The sequence below is a fragment of the Oryctolagus cuniculus genome, chromosome 3 (assembly GCF_964237555.1).
Source record: "Oryctolagus cuniculus chromosome 3, mOryCun1.1, whole genome shotgun sequence".
Lineage (NCBI taxonomy): Eukaryota > Metazoa > Chordata > Mammalia > Lagomorpha > Leporidae > Oryctolagus > Oryctolagus cuniculus.
This window is the reverse complement of record NC_091434.1, coordinates 34,264,149-34,286,513: the sequence shown is the minus strand read 5'-3', so window position 1 is coordinate 34,286,513 and position 22,365 is coordinate 34,264,149. Positions and strand designations below refer to the sequence as shown.

Sequence of the window (22,365 nt, the reverse complement as noted above, 5' to 3'; positions counted from 1 at the left end):
ACAAAGCAAGTCTCAAGAAACATAAAAGAATAGAAATCACTGGCCAGCCCCGCAGCTCACTAGGCTAATCCTCCGCCTGCAGCATCAGCACACCGGGTGCTAGTCCCTGTTGGGGCGCCGGATTCTGTCCCGCTTTCTCCTCTTCCAGTCCAGCTCTCTGCTGGACTTGGGCCCTGCACCTGCATGGGAGACCAGGAGAAGCACCTGGCTCCTGGCTTTGGACCAGCGCAGTGTGCTGGCCACATCGTGCCAGCCGTAGCAGCCACTGCGGGGTGAACCAACGGAAAAGAAAGACCTTTCTCTCTGTCTCTCACTGTCCACTCTGCCTATCAAAAAAAAACAAACAAACAAACAAAAAAAACCCTCAATGTGATTTCTATTCTGACAACAATGCAATCAAGGTAGAAATCAAAAAACAACAAAAAAGGTTGTAAACCAGACAGATACATGAAAATTAAACAGCTGACTCCTTAAACAACCAATGGATCAGGAATAAATCAAGGAAGATGTTCTAAAATTTCTTAAATAAAAATGGAAACGCAACATACCAAAACCTATGGGATATTGCAAAAACAGTATTAGAAGGAAGTTTATAGCAACCAGGGTCTGCAAACAAGCTATCAAAAAATAAAAAGATCTCAAACAACTTATCTAGGCACCTTGAGAACTAGAAAAACAAGAAGAAATCCAAAAGTTCTAGAAGGAAAGAAATAACACTCAGAGCACAAATAAATGACATAGAGACAAAAAAATGCAAAAAAAAAAAAAAAAGAAAAAACCACCATGAAATGAAATGAAGACTTGGTTCTTTGACAAGGTAAAGTTGATAGACCTTTAGTTAGACTAAGCAAGAAAAACAAGTTTCAAATACATAGAATCATAAATCAAAATGGCATTATCATTGACACCACAGAAATACAAAAGATTGTTAGAAATTACTATGAACAACTATATGGCGACTAATTCAATAACCTACAAGAAATGAACAAATTCTTGGACACATTTACCTTGCCCAGACTGAATCATTAGGAAATAAAATACCTAAGGAGACCAATAGCAAGTAGTGAGATTGAATCAGTAATTAAAAATTTACCACCAAAAAATCACTATGTTCCTAAAATTGTATTTATGAAATGCATGAAGTTAGTATACCTTAAATAAAAGGCTCCTGGGAAAGCAAATTAAGAAAAGAAGAAGTTATTTCAACTGTGAACAGGTAAACAAGATTAGAATTTTTAAAAAAATACATAGTTTAATTGATTGTTGAAATAACAGAAAGTCCATAGTCAAATCTATGTATTTATGAGAACCTGGTACATGATTTTTTAATTCTGGGCGGGGAAGGAAATTGTATTAGAAGGCTGAATGATGTGGAGTCATTTTTGCTTGGGTTAAGATGCTGATTCCACCAATTAAATCTGTATAAATTGAGTTAAAAAAAATTGACCATTAAAAATAGCCCAAAACCAGATGGCTTCACTGATGTATTCTACCAACATTTAAAGAAAAATTAACACTAACCATGAATTATTCCAAAAAATATAATAAATTCTACCAAATTTATATGAGGCCAGCATTTCCTTGATACCAAAATCAGACAGACACAACAAAAGAAAGCTACAGACCAATATCCTTGATGAACATAAATGCAACAATCCTCAACAAAAATCTATCAAATCAAATCCAGGGCACATTAAAAATATCATTCTCTCTGATCAACAGAAATTTATGAGGATGCAATGATGGTTCAACAGATGCAAATAACAAATGTGATATACCGTATCAACAGAATAAAGGACAAAAATTCTCTACAGAAGCAGAAAAGGAATTTGTTAAAATTCAACGTCACTTCATGATTAAGAAACTGACCAAATTAGGTATAGAAGGAAGAAAGTACAACATAATAAAGGCCATATTCAATGAGCCAACAGCTAAAATTATATTAAACGAGAAGGGCTGGCACTGTGGCATAGTGGGTTAAGCCACCATGAGCAGTGCTAGCATCCCATATGGGTACCAGTTCAATTCCCAGCTACCCCTCTTCTGATCCAGCTCCCTGCTAGTGTGCCTGGAAAAGCATCAGAAGACGGCCCACATGTTTAGGCCCCTGCACCCATGTGGGAGACCCAGATGAATCTCCTGGCTCCTGGCTTTGGTCTGGCCCTGCTCTGGCAGGGCCAGCAGATGGAAGATTTTTTCTCTCTCTCTCTTTCTCTCTCTCTCTCTCTTCCTCTCTCTCTCTCTCTTTCTCTCTTCCATCCCTACTCCCTTCTGTAACTCTGTCATTCAAATAAAATAAATAAATCTTTAATAATATATATTAAATGAGAAAAGGTTGTGATCTGGAACAAGATAAAGATGCCCATTACTTTTATTTAACATAGCGCTGGAAGTCCTAGCTCTAGCAATTCAGCAAGAAAAAGAAGTAAAAGTCACCCAAATTGGAAAGGAAGAAGTCAAATTGTCACCGCATATGATATGATCTTATATATAGAAAAACCCAAAAAGTCCACCCAAAAGTTTCTAGAACTAATAAGCAAATTCAGCCAGTTGCAGGATACAAAGTCTATATGTAAAAATCAGTAAAATTATTATACCCACCAATGGTAAATCATCTGAAAAAGAAATCAAGAAAGTAATGCCATTTCTATTAACTATCAAATAATAGTAATAATAAAACACCTAGGAACAAATTTATCCAATGAAGTAAAAGATCTCTACAATGAAAACTCTAAACCAGTTTGAAAAGGACACAAAGAAATGGAAAGACATCCCATGTTCACGGATTAGAAGATTCAATATTATTAAAATGTACATACTACCCAAGGTGACTTACAGATTCAGTGCAATCTCTATCAAATCCCAACATTTTTCACAAACTAGAAGAAAAAAAGAAAGCACTACTAAAATTTGTATGGAAACACAAAAGATCATGAAGAGGCAAAATGATGTTGAACAACAATAATCAAAGCAGCAGGCATTAAACTACCTGGTTTTACAATAAATCGCAGGGGCCACCATTGTGGCACAGTGGGTAAAGCAGCAGCCTGCAGCACTGGCATCCTATATGGGCACTGGTTTGTGTCCCAGCTGCTCCACTTCTGGTCCAGCTCCCTGCTAATGGCCCAAGTGCTTGGGCCCCTGCTACTCACATACCAGATCCAGATAAAGCTCCTGATTCTGACTTGCTCAGCCCTGGCTGTTATGGCCATTTGGGGAGTGAACCAATAGATAAAAGACCTCTCTCTCTGTGACCCTGACTTTCAAATAAATAAAATCTTAAAGTAAATAAATAAATTACAAAGCTACAGTCATTAAAGTAGCATAGCATTGATTTAAAAATAGATCCACAGACCAAGGGAACAGAATGTAGACCCTAGAAGTAAACCTATGCACCTACAGTCAACGGACTTTTGACCAAGCTATTAAGAACATGAATTGGAAAATGGATAGTCTTTGTAACCAACAGTGCCAGGGAAATTTGATATACGCATGCAGCAGAATGAAACTTGATCCCTATCTCTCACCATTTTCAAATACTCAGCTCAAAATAGATGAAAGCCATAAATGTGAGACCTGAAACTTTAAGACCATTAGAAGAAAACATACAGAAAACACTTATGGACACCGGAATGGGCACGGACTTTCTGCATCAGATGCCAAAAGTACAAGACATAAAAGCAAAAATAGGAGAGCAGTGTAAAGACCAAGAGGCAAGAACCACCCCAGACCAACCAAAGCCTGCGTGTCCAGTGCCTGTGTGCCCCAGCTGCCACCACCACACCCAAGAGAAAGACTGAAGAGGATGTTAAAGGAGACAAGGCCAAGGTGAAGGACAAACCACAGAGAAGATCCAAAGGTTATCTGCTAATCAGCTCCTCCAGAGCCAGAACCTAGGCCTAAAAAGGCCCCTGCAGAAAAAGGGAGAGAAGGAATCCAAAGGGCAAAAGGGAAAGGCTGATGCTGGCCAGGAAGGGAATCACCCTGCAGGAGACAGAGATGCCAGAATAGACGAGGCACGGCCAGCTGCAGGTGCAAGTGCAAGACATGCCAAGAGAAGTGTGTGCATTTTTGATAACTGTACTTCTGGTAATTGAACAGTTTGAAATACTTTATAAATTGTTATAAAAATCCAGAATTTTGTTTCATTTCTTTTTTTAAAGCTATGTTGTTAGCACACAGAACACTTCATTGTTGCTTTGGGGGAAGGGGCATAGGTCACTCCCAGAAGGTCTCAAACTGGACTGATATGGGGGAACACACATTTTCCTTCTAGTTTTGAGACCTCCTCTCGGCTCCCAGGAGGGATTCCCTCCCTGCCTTTGACACCCAGCCACCAGGACACAAAACCTTGTGGTGTAGAAAAACTAAATTTGACTTTATGTCCTCTTCCTCCTCCCTGTCTGTCTTCAGCATACTTGACTTCCTCAAGCCCAGAGGCCTACTGGGACCCGACCCTGACAATTTTGTTCCCAGTGCGACAGGCAGGCTTGAGAGCGACACCACGGAGACGTGTCTCTCAAACACACAACGGTCCCTTTGCTGGATGGTGGATCTTCAGGTTGATCATTCTGCCCTTGTCATTTCATTTCCTGAACGTTCGGGTGGGTTTGAGAAAAGTCGTTAACATGCTGGATGTGTCATGTCCACCCTCCCTCTGAACTGGGCCTATTCAGAGCGTCAGATGAACACTTCCTTGGGCTCTGTGGTGGCTTTCTGATTTTGGTAGTCCATTGAAGAACTGAAAGTTTATGATCACCTGCCCACGTCCTGCCTGAAATACCATGATTGTTTGCAAAAAGAATCTTTAATAAAGCTGGATACAGTTTGGCTTGGGGGAATGAAAAACAAACACATGAGATTTCAAACTAAAGATCTTTTGTACATTGAAAGAAGAACCAATACAATGAAGAGACAACCTACAGATGGGATAAAATATTTGCAAGCTATACATTTGACAAGGGGATAATGTCTGGAAGATATAAAAAGCTCAATAGCAAAAAAGCAAACCATCCAATTTAAAAATGGACAATAAATCTGAATAGACATTTCTCAAAGAGACAAACAAATGGCCAACAGGTATATGAAAAACTGCTCAAAAACACTTAGCATCACGGAAATGTGAATCAAAACCACAATGAGGGGGCTGGCCTTATGGTATAATGGGTAAAGCCACCGCCTGCAACACCGGCATCCCTTATGGGCCCCAGTTCACATCCTGACTGCTCTGCTTCCTATTCAGCTCCCTGCTAATGGTCTGGGAAAAGCAGAAGACAGCCCAAGTGTTTCTCCCATGTGGGAGACTTAGATGCAATTCTTGCTCCTAGATTCAGCTTGGCAAAGCCCAAGTCATTACAGCTGTTTTGGGAGTGAACCAGCAGATGGAAGATCTCCCTTTCTCTCTCTCTAACTCTTTTAAACAAAATTTTAAAATCTTTAAAAAAAATCCCACAATGATATATAATTCCAGCAAGATTGGTTATTATCTAAAAGAAAATATCACAAATGCTGGTGAGGATGTAGAGAAAAGGAAAGCCTTGTACACTGTTGTAGGAATGTAAATCACAGTAAATTATCACGGAAAACAGTATGAAGGTTCCTAAAAAAACTGAAAGTAAAACTAGCACGTGGGGCTAGTGCTGCAATGTAGCAGGTAAAGCCGCTGCCTGCAGTGCCAGCATCCCAGATGGCTGCCGGTTCGAGTCCTGACTGCTCCTCTTCCAATCCAACTCTCTGATATGGCCTGGAAAAGCAGTAGAAGATGGCCCAAGTCCTTGGGCCCTTGCACCCATGTGGGAGACCCGGAAGAAGCTCCTGGCTCCTGGCTTTGGATCAGTGCAGCTCAGGACATTGCGGTCATTTGGGGAGTGAACCAGCAGATGGGAGATATCTCTCTCTCTGAGTTTCAAATAAACAAATCTTAAAAAAAAAAAAAATAGCATGTGACACAAAAATCCCACTTCTGGATTTATATTCAGGAGGAATTAAGTCCCTCGGTTGAGGGCACATCTGCACGCCCATGCTTACTACAGCACTCTCCACCATAACCAGGAAATGGAAGCAACCTAAGTTTTCGTCCACTGATGAGTGGATGAGGAAATGTGGTAGACACAGGCAAAGGAGTATTACAGCCTTTTAAGGATGAAACCATTTTGCTGCAACACCATGGATGGAACTGAAGGTCATTGTGTTAAGTGCTATGGGCCAAGCATAGGAAGATATCACATGGTCTCACTCATATGTGGAGCCTAAAAGAAAGGTGATCTCACAGAAGTCAAAAATATAACTGTGCTTCCCAGAGGCTGAGGAGTGAGGTGAGGGGGACAAGATTGGGAAAAGTTGATTGACAGGTATGAGGTTATAACTAGAAAGGAATAAGAAGTTCTGAGGTGGGGCCTGCACTGTGGCATAGCAGGTTAAGCTGCCGCCTGCAGCACTACCATATGGGTACTGGTTCGAGGCCCAGCTGCTCCACTTCTGATCCAGCTCTCTGCTAATATGCCTGGGAAAGCAGTGGAAGATGGCCCAAGTCATTGGGCCCCTGCATCTGAATGGGAGACCTGGAAGAATTTCCTGGCTCCTGGTTTTGGACTGGCCCAGCTCCAGCCATTGTGGTCATTTGGGGAGTGAACCTGCAGATGGAAAATATCTCTTTCTCTCTCTCTCTGCCTCTGCCTCTCCCTCTCTAACTCTGCCTTTCGCATAAAATAAATAAGACTAAAAAAAAATTAGTAGTTCTGAGGTTTTATTGCACAATAGAATAAAGGTAATTTGCTGTATATTTATTTAAAAAAAATAGAAGACAGGATTTGGGAAATGTTTTCACTATAAAAAATGTTAAATGTTTGAAGACTTATATTTACCATAATTGGACATTATACAATGTATTTATCACATGGTAAATATGTCCAATTTTTATAGCTCTGTTAAATTTTTCAATAAAAATGTTCTTAAAATGAAAACGAGTATTCATGGACAATCAATTTCAGACAAAAATAGAAGAGGATATCATTACAATGTGTATTGAAGAAGGGTTGCAGCTTAGAAATTTCCAAATTTCCGAATTTCTTAAAAAAAAAAAAGAAAAGTAAACATCTAGGGGCAGCATCGTGGCCCAGTGGATTAAGCTGCTGCCTGTGACGCTGGCATCCCATAGGATTGTTGTTTCAAGTCACAGCTGATCCACTTCCAATCCAACTCCCTATTCATGTGCCCGAGACAACAGCAGAAGATGGCGCAAGTGCTTAGGTCCCTGCCACCCATCTAGGAGACCCAGATGGAGTTCCTGGTCCCCGGATTCATCCTGACCCAGCCCTGACTATTGTGGCCACTTGAGAAGTGAGCCAGTAGACGAAAGATCTCCCTTTCTCTGTCTTTCCCTCTAACTCTGCTTTTCAAATAAATTATTTTTCCTCCAGTGGCCATCTCATGCAATTGTGCCTCCATTTTTGCTTCTAAAATACATAGAGACAATTTCTGAGAGAGCATAATACCAACACATTCAGAGCCAATTACAGGTGAATTTCATCTTTGCTTCCCTTTCCCCAGTTTCTCTACTGAACTGTAGTCTTTTTTTAAGTGTTTAAAAAGCAAACATTCCATTTAGAGCTGCAGATTCTGAAGTTTTCTTCGGGTCTCTTTAATCAGAAGAGGTTGGGGGAGATGGGTGAAAGGGATGTCAAAGACTTGTCAGCTGATTCCTGGGCATGGTGAAGTAACTGGAGTATCAGGTCCCGTGTTCTTTCTTTGATTCTCAAAGTAAATGGTCCTTCTGCAACACAACCTACAATTTAACAGGATTCAGAAGCACGGTTCTGGAAGAACTGCAGGCACCAGAAACAACCATTGCAGTCCCTGGCTTCAGAGGCAGCCAGCCACCTTCTCAGACTCTGCCGTGGACAGATTCCCAGTGGGCACAGGTAATGCTCCTCGGCCATCAATAGCAAGCCAGAGCCTATTGCTTACTCTGGGCTCTGGAAGCCAGGCCAAGGACAGCCTCCCTGTGTTGGATGTGTCTGTTGTTTCCATCTCAGGCCAGCCGACTTCCTCCAGTGGCCATTTGGAGCCTCGGGGCACCTTTCAAAGAACTGCAGTGTCACTGGGCAGAGGGTGGGCTCAGCCCATTCATTCTCCAAGCCCTGTTCCTCCGAGGTCTGTGAAACTCAGATGGTGAAGTCATCCTTTTTATCACAACTGTAGCAGTGTAAGGGCAGGAATACAGGAAAAGACCACGACAAAAAGGAAACACAAAGACCACACACACACACTCACACACTGCAGTCTGCAAAACCGGATATTTCTTTTGCTTGCCTAGCAGGATACAGTATCTCCAGGACAGTTTTCCCCTCCTATTTGTGCCCTTTTCCCCTTTTCCTTTTTGAACAGACACACTTCAAATGTCGGTGGGACCAAGTCAAATTGGATTCAGGAGACCACATGGCTAAAGGGTTTGATCTCTGCAGCCATCTTCAGGGGAGCCTGGGGGACGGCCCGGGCTGCTGCAGGCCAGAGCTCCTGATAAGCTCAAGTGGGCATCTGTTGTGCTATCTGGGCTCCTCTCCCGTTAACCTCTATTTGCACACTTGAGCAGAACGGGTTAGAGCCTGGAAAAGAAAGTCCCCTTCTTCCCATTCTTCCCTTCCCCTGTCCCCAGAGGGGATGAAAAGGAAACAAGGCAGAGGTTAAGTGAGGGTGACAATAAAACAGGAGGGGAGCGCTTATCTAAGAATCTGAGCTTCTGACATTGAGTGACAGCTCTGAGGCCAGATTTCTTCTTTTCAAGTCTTCCTCCAAAGATCCCAAGAGAGAGCCTTAGCCTAATTGTTCCCCACCTTTCCAAGTCAGCCAAATGGAAATGAGACTCCAAACGTCTCCCCGGCCCCAGAAGGGCCAAGGCTAATCAGGCAGCCTCTCAGAGGGGCTGGGTGTCCGGGGACGGCCCATATTTTAACCGAGTAATTCAGACTTTCTTGCCTAATGCCTTACTGAATCTTGTCATCACAGCAGCCAAGTAAAAATTATATGTGCCTGCCGTGTGGAGCAATAAATCCCGGGGCTGTAGTCTCAGTCATTCCATATTTCAAGGCAGGGAAACTTATTTCTACAAGGCTGTTAATAACAAAAGTGACTGTATAAGTAAGGGGAAAGTTTTGTGTCTACTGCTGGTGCCCTCACACAGCCATTCTGGAGAGGGAGTTGGGACCACTAGGTTTGCATGGGATTCTCAGCCGACATATGTCTGTGCTCCACCAAGATCCCATCAACGTGGGTCCACTCGTCCCCAGCTGAATGTAAACAGGAGGCAGCATGGTCCCCCAGTTTTAAAATAACCATGGCCATCAACTCTATGAGAACTCAAGGAAGGGCAGAGTGGACAACCCAGCTTGAGGGTTTACGAGAATAGGCAAGGTTAGAACCGAGAAGACGCTGGGATCTGAGGAAACAGCCGGGACTTCTGGGGTAGAACAGTCAGTAGACGGAGCTAGGCCAGTCTAGAACCCTGGACAGGAAGAAAGACCTGGTGTGACGCCCACAGGTCTTCCCCAGGTCCTAGAGGGACTCTCCCATGCTGAGCTCTATTCCAACTCTACCTGCTGTCTCCTCACTCCCTGCCATCACTAAATGCCCGCTCATTCTTCAAGACGTGCATCAAATTTGACTCCTTCTTTAAGACCTTGATTTCCCCCCTCCAAGCTAGCTGTCTCCTCCTCTGCATTCTCAGAATCTTTTGTTCAACTCAGAACACACATCACTCCCTCAGAAGGGGTCTAGAGCCAAGAGAGAAGGCCCATGCCCTGGGGCCAGTCTCTCCAGGTCAAGCCCCGGCTGCCCCATTAAAGCTGGGCAACTTGGGGCAAGATTTGGAACTCGCATCAGTGGTAAAATGGGAGTCATTGTCATACCTAACTCATGGGGTTGTTGTGAGAATTAAGAGTACAGGTATACTAAGAGCTTGGAATAATGCTTTGCACACAGGCAGCATATAGTAAGAATCATTGTTCATAATCATTGCTCCGTGGCCTATGGTCTGCCACCATACAAGGGTACACCCCTCAAAGGCAGAGGCCCTCTTTTCTTCAACATTGCTAATGGCAAGCACAGTGATTGACACTTAGTGCAGTGAGTGGATTTATGCTACCTCAATTCTCCCAATTGCTTATAGAAATGTGGTTGCTTTTACATGACAAATAGTGTCATATGTACTATGACATTTTGAAAAATTCTGGCTTGAATCTAAAAAGGAATGCAGTAGTTAAGGAGGCAGGGTCACTGGAGAGGGGAGCAGGGTTGCAAAGACCATGACCCCACAGAGATCACTGCCACATCTGGACCCACCTTCCATGGGGTGGGGGGTGACTCAGAGTCGGGTCTGCCAGAGTCTGAAGTAGGTTTTTTGCAATGCCACCACGAAAAAAGTTTCTATGGTCAACTTCAACTTTCCCAGACATTGCCAAATTGTTCTCCAAATTAGATTTGACCAATCTGCACTCTTTCCTCATTGTCAGGGAATTCCATTACTCTGCAACTTCTCTAGCACTTGGGATTTCCATGATGTGAAAAAACAGCCAGGAAGGCAGGAATCAAATGCTGTAGTCCTGCTTCCTCCCACGCACAGGTGGCTCACACGGCCGCAGTCTCTAAGTGACCTGATGTCAAAGAGTAGAAGAACAGAGGAAGGAAAGGAAAGGAGAGAGAGAGGGCGGGAAAACACACAGGAGGAAAACTTTTAAAAATCTGTTTAACCTTGCTTAGCCCGGTGTTTTCCCAGGCAGATCTTGAAATCATGGTCTCCCTGACAAGATTTATGATCATCCCACTGAATTATGTGGGGTTGCAAGGAAATCCTGCATCACCTCGGCATTCTCTCCTCAATATTTATTCTGAAAAACACAGTGAAATATTTTCAGGACTCTGTACATCCTCCTGTGTTGGCTTTGGATATCTTAGCTCACATTCTCAACATGGTGTGTTAATTTTTCCCATAACAACTGCTCAGTTAAATATCAAGTACTGATCAGTTCACATTAAGGTGTGAAACACAGAATTTACATTGTCGTCCTTAATTAATGTTCCCGCATGCCCCATTTATTCTGTGTGTAGACTGTTTTTAAGGTTAAATACTTAATGAAAGCCTTGTGCACTGACCATAGGTGCACCTCCTGCAAATGCCTGCGTAGCCTGGGCTTCAGACCTTGGCTACTCTGGCCTGGCTTCAATGAGCTACGTGACCTCTGGAGGCCTCCATTCCTTCCACGGTGAGATGAGAGTGTTGAATCAGATCACCTCTAGGGCCTATTCAGAATCAACATTTATACTTCAAAACCCTTTGCCAGTGCAAACTTCCCTAGCCATGACTGCCTCCCTATGATCTAAATATTAGACTTGTAAGATTGAACCGATTTCATTTACTAAAAGCCTCTAATCAAGACCAAAACCTTTTACTTAAACAATTAGGAAACAATTAGCTAGGGGAATAAAAACAATTTTAATTTGCTAAATGGGCTTCCTCCCTCCTAATAGATACAGACAAGACCCTAACAAATGCTTCTGACCACAGGGAAACCACACAGGCTTCTCTGAGTCTGCGGATGGAGGTGTGGGTTGGCTTGATTTTCTATTAGGGAAGTGAAAGGCGCACATATTAACCTCAGCCTTTCACAGTGATTCATGTTTAAACATATGCCTAATGTTTGCCAGGCTTAGTGCTCTCTACTCATTGATCTCTCCTGATGTCTAAACACAGATGGATCTTGCACGAACGCAAAGCCATGTGCACCTTTGTCATCGTACCTCTCATACAACCATGAGCTTATGAGCCTCTCTCTTCCAGTGAACTTCCTGAACACAGTGCTGAGCACTCATGGGAAACACAGCAGAAGCCCTTTTGCCAGGAACATCTGGTCCCAAATGCCAGTAGGTATGAGCTACAAAACGTCTTTATTTTATGTGATACACAAAGGGAAAATAAGCAAATTTCCATTTTCACCATCACTCAACAGCACAAGGGTACGTTTAATATCCTGACCTTATTAGTACAAAGATCTTTTTTTTCCAATTTGTAACACAAAAGTGAATAGCTTTGGTCTCCCTTTATCCTTTGACATATTTTTATCTTGTGTAAGTCATTTCTTCTCTCTGGATCTCAGTTTTCCAATTATAAACCAAAACAAATATTTGGGCCATGCCAATTTCAGTTCTTTTCATTTGCCTTTCTTAAGCCTCAAAATATACATATTTTCATATGGAGAAAACTCCTTACTTCTCTGGACCCCAGAGAAATGGGAAGGATAGGTACTCAGAGGGTCCCGCAAGCTCTATATCCGAGGATGCTGGGGTAAGTGATCTCACAGGTACATGTTGAACACGTGCTAGTCTGCTGGTGCTTTCACAACCTAATGCCATCCACTGGATTCCTTAAACAGTCAAGTTTGTTTTCTCAGAGTTGCAGAGGATGGAACTCCAAAGTCAAGGCGTCAGCCTCCAACCTTGACCTACAGGTGGTGCTTGGTGCCTTCTACCTGTGCTCTCATATTTTTCATCCTCTGGTCTGTGTTGTTAGTGTCCTAATCTCTTCTTGCAAGGACATCAATCAAATTCAACTAGGCCCCACCTAATGACCCCAATCTCCGTAATTATCGCTTTAAAAGCCCTCTGTCCAGACATAGTCCCATGCTGAGGTACCAGCAGTTAGAATTTCAGCATCTCAATTTTGGGGAGACACAATTTAGCCCATAATAGGGCAACTACTTCTTTTTCTCTCTTTTCATTTTCTGCCCATCTTCAACTTTTCTTAAAATTTTCTGCCTCTTTTTCCTCTCCCTTGGCATTAGTTCAAGGAGGGTCAAGAGACTCAACTCTGGATCCAGACCACCTGAATCTGAACACCAGCTCTACGTTCATGGCCAGGCATGTGCCCCGGAGCAAACCGCAGAGACCCTGTGAGCCGGTCTCCCCTGCATCGATTTCAAGAGCAGTGCTTATCTCAAGGTTGCTGGGGTATTCAGAGATGTAGTTGAGACGATACGACTAGAACAGGGTTTAGCTCGGTAAATACTGAGTTCTACCATTCAGTTTGCCTGGATGTAACTGTTGGGTTGACCATGGGGTCACTTTGCACGAGTGGAAGGTCATGAGAAATTTTGGTTGAGGGATCCTGGGATGGGACAGGAAGAGCGCTCTGAAATGGGAAGGACAGGACAATTTCTGTGCCAAAATGGGTCCCTGAGTGGCCCCAGGGAGAATTGAGGCAAGAAAGGAGCTGCTTTGAGAGGGAGGAAAATCTTCCCGATACTTCTGCATAGAATACAACATTGCTGGGGCCAGTGCCATGGCTCACTTGATTAATCCTTTGCCTGCGGTACCAACATCCCATATGGGTGCTGGGTTTTAGTCCCAGTTGCTCCTCTTCCAGTCCAGCTCTCTGCTGTGGCCCGGGAAGGCAGTGGAGGATGGCCCAGGTGCTTGGGCCCTGCACCCGCATGAGAGACTGGGAGGAAGCACCTGGCTCCTGGCTTTGGATTGGCATAGCTCTGGCCATAGCAGCCATTTGGGGGGTGAAACAATGGAAGGAAGATCTTTCTCTGTCTCTCTCTCTCACTGTCTAACTCTATCTGTCAAATAAATTAAAAAAAAAAAGTTTATAATAATAAAAAAAAAAGCATTGCTTCTGTGCAGTGAGAACCCAGCAGACCTTGGACACCACACAGATTCTGGGAAAATGAGGAGCACAGGACAGAGTAGCTTTGACGTAGATACCACTTCCAGGAAGGGCTCCAACCCCAGGGGTGGTGCTAAGGAACATGTGAGGCGTGAACACCATTGAATAGCCTGAAGCTGTATGAACACAGGCCATGGGTGAGAGCAAGAGAGATGCTCCTTCAGGACTCCTGACATTAGAGAGGGAATTTTTATATAAGGGTGAGTCTTTTACCATATAGTTAAGGGGGTATGGACCAGGAAATCTGGGTGGTTAAGTACTGTGGACGAGTGTACTGGACAATCTCAGGTAATATACAAATTTAAGTAACACTGAGGGGTAAGGAGTTTGCTTGTCCCTGAACCAGATGTACATCAGCTGCATCCAAACTATAGTCTTTACCATTTGAGCCACAGCTATCACCTTCTCTGAACAAAATACCTGATAGATGACCAGAAAAAAAAAAAATCCAGCAGAACAGGGCTTTGACATTGCAGCCAGCTACGTTTGCTCACATTTCAGCTCTGCATTAGGCACAGGCAGTGATGGACAACCTCAGTGGTCCCAAGCAGGGAGGGTCCTCACCCCTGGGCTAGGGTCGGGTACACATGAAGGAGGAGGGGCTGGGCTGGACATGCCTGGGGGGAACTTTTTCCAAGTTCAGTAAGTAAAGGGTAGAGGAGAGGCCAGGAATGTTACCCAAAGGAAACTTTCTCTACAGAGAAACATGAAGCAAAGGGAGAGGAGGTGCTCACAAACCTCAACTGTGGTCACAAACTCAAGTGTGTCCTGGGTGATGATGTGGCTGTGGAAAGAGTCCAAGAGTGTCAGAAGGTCAAGAGCATCAGTGGGCAGATTTAATGTCTGGGAGACGAGGGGTGGGGCTGACATCTTATGGAGCAGGAATGCCTGTGTTGCCACCTGCTGAGCAGGACTGCAGGGCTGGGTACTGGCCACATTTCTGAATTGGAGGTTTTTTTTTTGAAATGTGAAACTTTATTGTTAAATAATGACACAGAATTCAGCTTTCAACATCATGTAAACTTCTCACAGACCAACTGAGGGCTACAGGCTGTGTCCCTGTTTGATAGCAACTAGGTAAGGGCCAGAAAAAGAGATGGCTCTAAGAGATAACGGAAAATCCATCACCAAGGCCTTTGCTGCTTTAGGTAAAGGCAGAGGAAAGAGAGAGAGAGATTTCCTTAAGAGTAAACAAACAAGAGTCCATGGAACTGGGGCCAGGACCCAGTCTGACTGGGACCCAAGCCCAGGGGGGTCATAGCGATTGCTTTGTGGCCTCCAGTGGCAGGATTATAGGCTTTGGTTCGGTAAATACAGGAGGATAAAAGGGTTCCCTTCCAGACAGGAGGAAGTTCTTGCCGGAATCTCCCTTTGCTCCAGGCTCACACCCTCTATTGTCCTCAGCCCATTCAAATGCACAAGGAGACACAAACCCAGAAGCTAAGTGAGTCACCCAGTCTGGGTGGACAGTCATTCCTTCCGTCCTCACTTCCCTTTTGCTCCCCTCTCCTCACTAATTATTTCCAGGGCTAGTGCTGGGCCAGACTTGTCCAATTCCAGGGCTAGTGCTGGGCCAGACTTGTCCAAAGGCCGGCTCTGTTCTTTCCCTACCCCCCACAGGCTGCTCTGTGTTGCCAACGCCCATTCATCTGGAACTCGCTTTTCGCAGCCCCAGCTAAAAGGGCCTTTTATCCATTCCTTATCCCCTCTACTAAAAATGGTCCAAGGGGAAGAAACTTTCAAAGTGTCAGGGACAGTTTGATTTCCAGCCTGCGACAGATCTCCCCCAAGTGCAGGCAGAAAGCAAAAGGAACACACCATCCTCAGGTTCTGCTTCCGCCAGCAGCGTTGTCATCTGTTCATAGTAACACCCAGTCTGCTATGTGCCTTCCCTTTCTGGATCCTTCCATTATTGTGTCTATTAGAGAAACAAAACCTCTAAAGAAGGCACTCCCACAATTCTGAAACACCCGCATTCTGTTACAAATCCTTTTAGCAGTACAAGCTGAAATGCTGCCTTGGAGCTCCCAATGGGTTGGGTCTTAAAACCAAGAGGCCCCTAGCAGAGCTCACGGATTTTTCCATCTTTTCCACCCATCTTATGACTTCACTCTTAATCAGAACCATATTTCTAAGAGTCGATGTAAAAACAACCTAAACAGCAAGCAGGATGGCAGAGTGGCATGTCCCGCTCGTCTTGATCATGAGGGTCACTCTAAAGCCACCTAATCCTTTGGAGGTTTTTCCAAGACTTACTGATTTGAAAGGCAGAGTGCTGGTTCACTCTTCAGATGCTTCCAGCAGCCAGGCCTAGAACTCCATCCAGGTCTCCCACATACTTATGTGGGAAACCAAGTACTTCCCAGGCTCATTAGCAGGAAGCTCAGTCAGAAGCACGGAGTAGCCAGGACTGGAACCAGGCACTCTGATATGGGATGCATCCCAAGTAGGGGCTTAACCTGCTGTCCCACAAACATCTGTGCCATCTCCTACCCCCTGTTTTCAATTTAACTTTTAAATTGAGGTTTATCATAGCCCATAGATCTTTGAATATTTGTGGTATGGTCCTCAAGTCCCATCAGAACCAAAGACTAAATATAGGGGCCTGCACTGTGGCATAGCAGGTAAAGCCGCCACCTGCAGTGCCAGCATCCCATATGGGCGCCAGTTTAAGTCCTGGCTGCTCCACTTCCAATCCAGCTCTCTGATCTGGCCTAGGAAAGCAGTAGAGGATGGCCCAAGTCCTTGGCCCCCTGCACCTGCATGGGAGACCCAGAGGAATCTCCTGGCTCCTGGCTTCAGATCGGTGCAGCTCCGGCCATTGCAGCCAACTAGGGAATGAACCAACGGATGGAGGACCTCTCTCTCTCTGCTTCTCCTTCTAACTCTGACTTTCAAATAAATAAATAAATCTTACAAACAAAGACTGAATATAAACCAGGATTTCTTCCTTCCTCCTCCTCATCTTTTTCTCAACTGAGGGATGCCCAAGTTGATTGGGTAACACACCTTGCTGGAAACACATTATTAGTCTGCCACTTGCCTAGACCAAGAATTAACAGAAAGTCTTGTGAAGCTTCAAGCATGGGCATAGAAATTTTCCATTGAATGACCCTAGACCTGCTTGCTAGAATCTTAAACAATCAATTTTTAACATACTTAGAGCCATACTTCCCAGTGTTGGTAATCTGATACCCAACAGCAACTGGTCACTAGGAGGAATTTATATCATCCCCATGAGCCAACCAGAATACCAGACATGAACTCTTAAACTTATTTGGTGTTATTGTTCTTTGTCCTATATCCAGCACATATAATTTTTTTTAATTTTTGACAGGCAGAGTGGACAGTGAGAGAGAGAGACAGAGAGAAAGGTCTTCTTTTTTGCTGTTGATTCACCCTCCAATGGCCGCCACGGCTGGCGCACTGCAGCCAGCGCACGGCGCTGATCCGATGGCAAGAGCCAGGTGCTTCTCTTGGTCTCCCATGCAGGTGCAAGGCCCAAGCACTTGGGCCATCCTCCACTGCACTCCCTGGCCACAGCAGAGAGCTGGCCTGGAAGAGGGGCAACCGGGACAGAATCCGGCGCCCCGACCGGGACTAGAACCCGGTGTGCCGGTGCGGCAAGGCGGAGGATTAGCCATTTGAGCCGCAGCACCGGCCCAAGCACATATAATTTCTGCTTGGGAAAACCTACTGAACTTGAACTGAATGACATAGCTCTCCCTGCCTGTCAAAACAATTTCCTAAGAGTCATGATTCAGTGTTAACTTTTCTTGTGTTTACCTCTCCCACTCCTGTCCCCCCACCTAGCCCATTGAGGGAGCACCTGTTACTACCAGGCTGTGTGGCTGGCACTTCCACATACAGTACTTCATGTAATCTCTACTATAACCCCAGTGCCTTGTCTAAGGTCATGCAAATACCAGCCAAGAGAACCTCAAGCCCATACATGCTTTTCAATCCACCATGCTCAATTTCAGAAGAGCCCTGGAGTCGGGGCTGAAAGACTCGATTTGAGCCTCAGTTCTGTGTAATTGGTGGCAATCTCTTCACCACACAGGCCTGTTGTTTCACCACTAAAATGGAGATGATGAAACCCCCTGGCTGTAGGTTTTCGAGCTCCTGCTAGATGGAACTGGTGGGACACCACAGCGGCGAGGCACACCTGGCCTCTCCCCAGGTGGTAGTGTGTGTCAGAAGCTGATCACTAGAACAGAGCTGCAGGGGGCAGCTCTATTACTAGGTGGCCCAGCTCTGGTCCTCCCTGCTTGCCTTTTGTGGGAGAAGCCACCATCAGACTGGAGGGCCTGGAGGTAACTGCCTCCCTGGGAGCAGCACTGCATCACCCACCCCCACTCCTCCGCAGTGCCAGCATCCCGTCCCATACGGGTGCCAGATGGGGTCCCCAGTGCTCCACTTCCAATACAGCTCCCTGCTAATGTGGCTGGGAATGCAGTGGAAGATGGCCCAAGTACTCGGGCCCCTGCACCCATGTGGGAGACCTGGAAGAAGCTCCCCTGGCTTCAGATCTGCCCATCTCCGACCGCTGCAGCATTTGGGGAATGAACCAGTGGATGGAAGGTCTCTCTCTCTCTCTCTCTCTCTCTCTCTTTCTGTTTCTCTCTGTAACTCTGCTATTCAGATAAATAAATCAAAAAAAAAAAAAAAAAAAAAAGGAAGAAGAAGAAAGAAACAAACACTTGGGAAACCTAAAGAAAATACTAATGCCGAGATCCTACCTCCAATCAGTGAAATCAGTCTCTGGAGGTGAGCATGGGCATTAAAAAAAAATTCCTTTATTGTGTTCACTCAGTCTTTGGAATCAGACCAACACAGCAAAGGGCGTCAGTGTTTCCACCTGGGAAACAGTCAGTAGCATAGTGTTTCCCAAATTTTTTCACATTCTGGAACAGAGGGAAAAACAAGTATTTGCACAGTATCTGGGAGTAAGCACAGAAGGTGCCCTACTCCCATGCTTGGACCGTCTCAAGGGCAGGCAGGACCAGTGTCTGCGTGCACTGTGTCCCTTCAAAGTCACCTGCTTGGGAGGCTCACAAAGTGCGGCGAGTGGGGAATTTTTTTTTTTTTTTTTGCAAGCAAACCCACCATAGAATATTAGCGTCGAAAAGGAGGTTCCAAAAATTATCTGCTCAGTCTTTTCATTTTACCGAGAAGGAAAGGAAGGCTAGGAAGTTGGGGTGACCCTCTCGGGAAAAGGCCACAGGGGTCTCAGCGATTGCCATCGGTGAAAACCGAAGCTCAGGCCAGGAGGCTGCTTACCTTCCCTTTGACGAGAGAACAGTCACCAACGGACACTGCACGTCCTGCCCGGGACGCACCGACACCGCGCTGCACGGCGCCCTGGGCGCTGGCCCCACGCTCTCGCAGCGCAGGAGCCCGGCTGAGACGGGAAACGGGGTGTAAGCTTGTGTCTCTGCTCCTTTTCCTTCCCTTTCTAATCTGGAAAGCTGCAGCCAATGAGCGTGTGTGGAATGAAAGCCAGGCTATGGGAATGGAGGTAACAGCGGAGAGCCACTCAGGACGGAGACGTCAACAGCCGAGCATGCTGAAGTCGTTTGCCAAGTTGGAGGCGTTTTTCCTCCCTTTTAGGTGTACCTCAGCTGTGGAAGAGTTGGGTTAGGTCTCAACGCTTGAGCTGCATCTGATTCATAAGAGACCCTTGCCGGGTTCCCAGAATTCCCTCCACACCCACCCTCTCAATTCCATCCCCCTAGGCAGCATGGACATGAAAAGCCAGAATGTAAAGGATAAAATCTGCTGGTGACGGACAAGGACCAGGAAGCCACTGGCTGCGTGGATCTGAAAGTGACAGCCAGGTGCATTCTCTCCAGCGTGGCTGCAGACTGTCTTTGGAACAGATGTCACCCGCTCCCCTGCCATTCTCTTTGCTTGCGTAGGGGAGGTGCAGAGTTCCAGAATGGGAGACAATAGGCATTAATACCCATTGGAATGACAGCTGCTCATGACTCGCTTTGCTAGGACACGTGTCCCCCAAGCAGAATGATTAGTGCTCTGGCAGAATACGATATTGGTGGGTAATCAAAAGCGGATGGCAGAACATTTGGACTAATGGGAAGCAGGGTTCACATGAGCCTTTCTGGAAGTTCCCACAAATAAATAATAAAGTGAGTTCATCGCAGTGGCCTCCCTCCTACTCATAATATGGTGGATTTGTTTAGTGTATCCTGGGAAAACTTACCTGCCTTGCCAGTGTGTTAGGAGGATTAATTAATGTTTGTAAAGTGCTTGGAATTCCACTGAAGAAATGTACCTTGTCGATGCAAATTATTATCATTATATAGTGCCTTTCATCCCAGAATCTCAAAGTGCTTCCCCAACAATTAATTAAGCCTCACTACACCCCTGTGAGCGAGGAAAGCATCGTTCCGCCCGCACTAATACAGGCGAGTTTCTGCACCTGAGTCACAGAGTCTACTGTTCAAGTCGCCCTCCAGGAGGGAGCGAGACTCCATTAGTGAGCATCCCTAAGTGCTTCATAATACATGAGTCGCTAACAATGCAAGGCAAAGCACTGTACGCTGATACCTATGGCCGTAAGGACTTGTTTAATTTCGTTTGGTCCCTAATCGTCTGGGCTGCTTGTTTTGTTTTTCTCGCTCCCCTGTAAGACAATAAGGTGCTTGTCAGATGAGAGCCCAATTAGCAGCTGTAACCAGTTACCGTGTTCTGACTATACACTCTAATTCTATTCCGAAGCACCTGCAATCCAGAAACAAGATGTACCCTTCCCCCACCACTCGTGCACCCCCAAAAAAGGTAACTTACTTTTAGCAAAATGTTCCTGGCATCATTAACGGCATGAACGGTTAGATGCCGCACTAGCAATCTGGAGCCGCGTGCTCCACTGACATGTGAGCATCTCAAGCATGTATTATAATTTCTTCTTTCATTACAAGTGCAGTAATTCATAAGCACAAATCTCTTGTATTGGCTCCTTTTGAAAGGAGTCTGAAAATCAAGTGTGCGTGTGTAGCATTCCAGAGGCACGTATGCGCTGGAGACAAATCAGCCCACACAGTCTTTATCAAATACATTTTCAAACAGAACTTTCTGGCATCGGTTCTGGACAGGTCTTTGGATAGGAATTTCCTTAGGAGGCCATCAATTTTCTAGTCATGATAACCTGGGAGGAAGACCATGATTTCCAACTGTAATTGTATCTCTGGGATAGAGTCACCATGCAACCTCAGAAATGTTCCCTAAGTTCACATAAACCTCCAATGTCTGTCATGTACATCTTATAACCAGAAGACCCAGAATCCCAGCTGGAGTGACCACTTACCATCGTTCATGTTGCCCTGAACAAGCCACTGACCTCTCTGGGGCCCCATTTCCTCGTCTATAAAATGGGAATACTGATGGCCGCCCTAGGCACTTTCATGTCGTGTAGATGGAGTGTGATCATTTTCATATGGGAGTGTTTTGTAAACCATGAAAGCTATATAGGTGTAAGTGGCTGCTAATAGCAGGAGCCTAGTCATCATAAGAACCCTACAGTTACAGGAAGACATACTTGTTCACAGTCATAAATCACCCTGAGATGGCCAGCTGCCAGGTGTGGCATGCTTATTACATACGAAAAGCAGCACTGATAAGCGAAGCTGAAGTGCTCAAAGACTGAAATTTAGGCATTTTCAGATGGAGTACCAGGAAAGCTTCTGTTGGTCTAGCTTCTTGTTCTCTCCCTTCCCCACCTGGTCTCCTAATTCCATGGAGGAATTCTTCCCTAAAACTACGGTAGACCTGGTTGGGTACTCACATGTGGAATCTCATCCACAGCCTCATAGGAGATGGGCATGTAACCCAGGTTGGCCAATCAGAACTCTCCAGCCTCTGGCCTAAGGGATGGACATCAACTCCAGCATGGCCAGCTGGAGTCATTTCAGTGATTGATGTACTGCTACTGGGAGAGAGAAATCCTATTTCCAGTGCAACTGCTAAGCTGGTAATTTGTGAGTTGCCTGCCACTTGAACAAAGCCTGCTTGGGAATGTCAACAGACAAGCCGAGGCAGGAGAGCGATGATTACTTGGAGCACATGTACAGTATGGGACAGTGGTTTAATGCCTTGACAACATTATTTGTGTTCCTGGATCAAGCTGTGCTTTGACTCCCGATTTCCTGATTATATGAGCCAACGAGGAGCTAGTTTGAGTTGAATATCTATTCCTTGTAAAAGCAAATGGCTTAACTAATACTGTCATGAAACAGTGAAGAACAGACAAGATTTGTCAGCTCATCTTTGGAGGGAGATGAACTACATAATCCCAACCTCCATAAGTGGATAAAGCAGGTGCCTTATGAGCCCTTTTCATAGTACTTCTGAAACACATAGAAAAGGTGATTTGAGGAGGCCAGCACTGTGGCATAATGGATAAAGCCTCTGCCTGAAGTGCTGTCATCCCATATGGGCACCAGTTAAAGACCCAGAGGCTCCACATTTGATCCAGCTCTCTGCTATGGCCTGGGAAAGCAGTAGAAGATGGCCCAAATCCTTGGGCTCCTGCACTTGCATGGGAGATCCTGAAGAAGCTCCTGGCTCCTGGCTTCTGGCTTCAGATGGGCCTAGCTCCAGTCATTGCAGCCATTTGGGGAGTGAGCCAG

General features: G+C 45.2%; 1 long non-coding RNA gene across 1 annotated transcript in view; it reads right to left on the bottom strand.

Moving 5' to 3' along the window:
* LOC138848940 (uncharacterized) overlaps positions 1 to 19,592 on the bottom strand; it is a 111,340-nt gene extending 91,748 nt beyond the window's left edge. The window contains exon 1 of the long non-coding RNA XR_011387149.1: positions 19,001 to 19,592. This is a non-coding gene — a long non-coding RNA (uncharacterized lncRNA). The remainder of the gene's footprint in view (positions 1 to 19,000) is intronic.
* Positions 19,593 to 22,365: the final 2,773 nt, after the last annotated feature.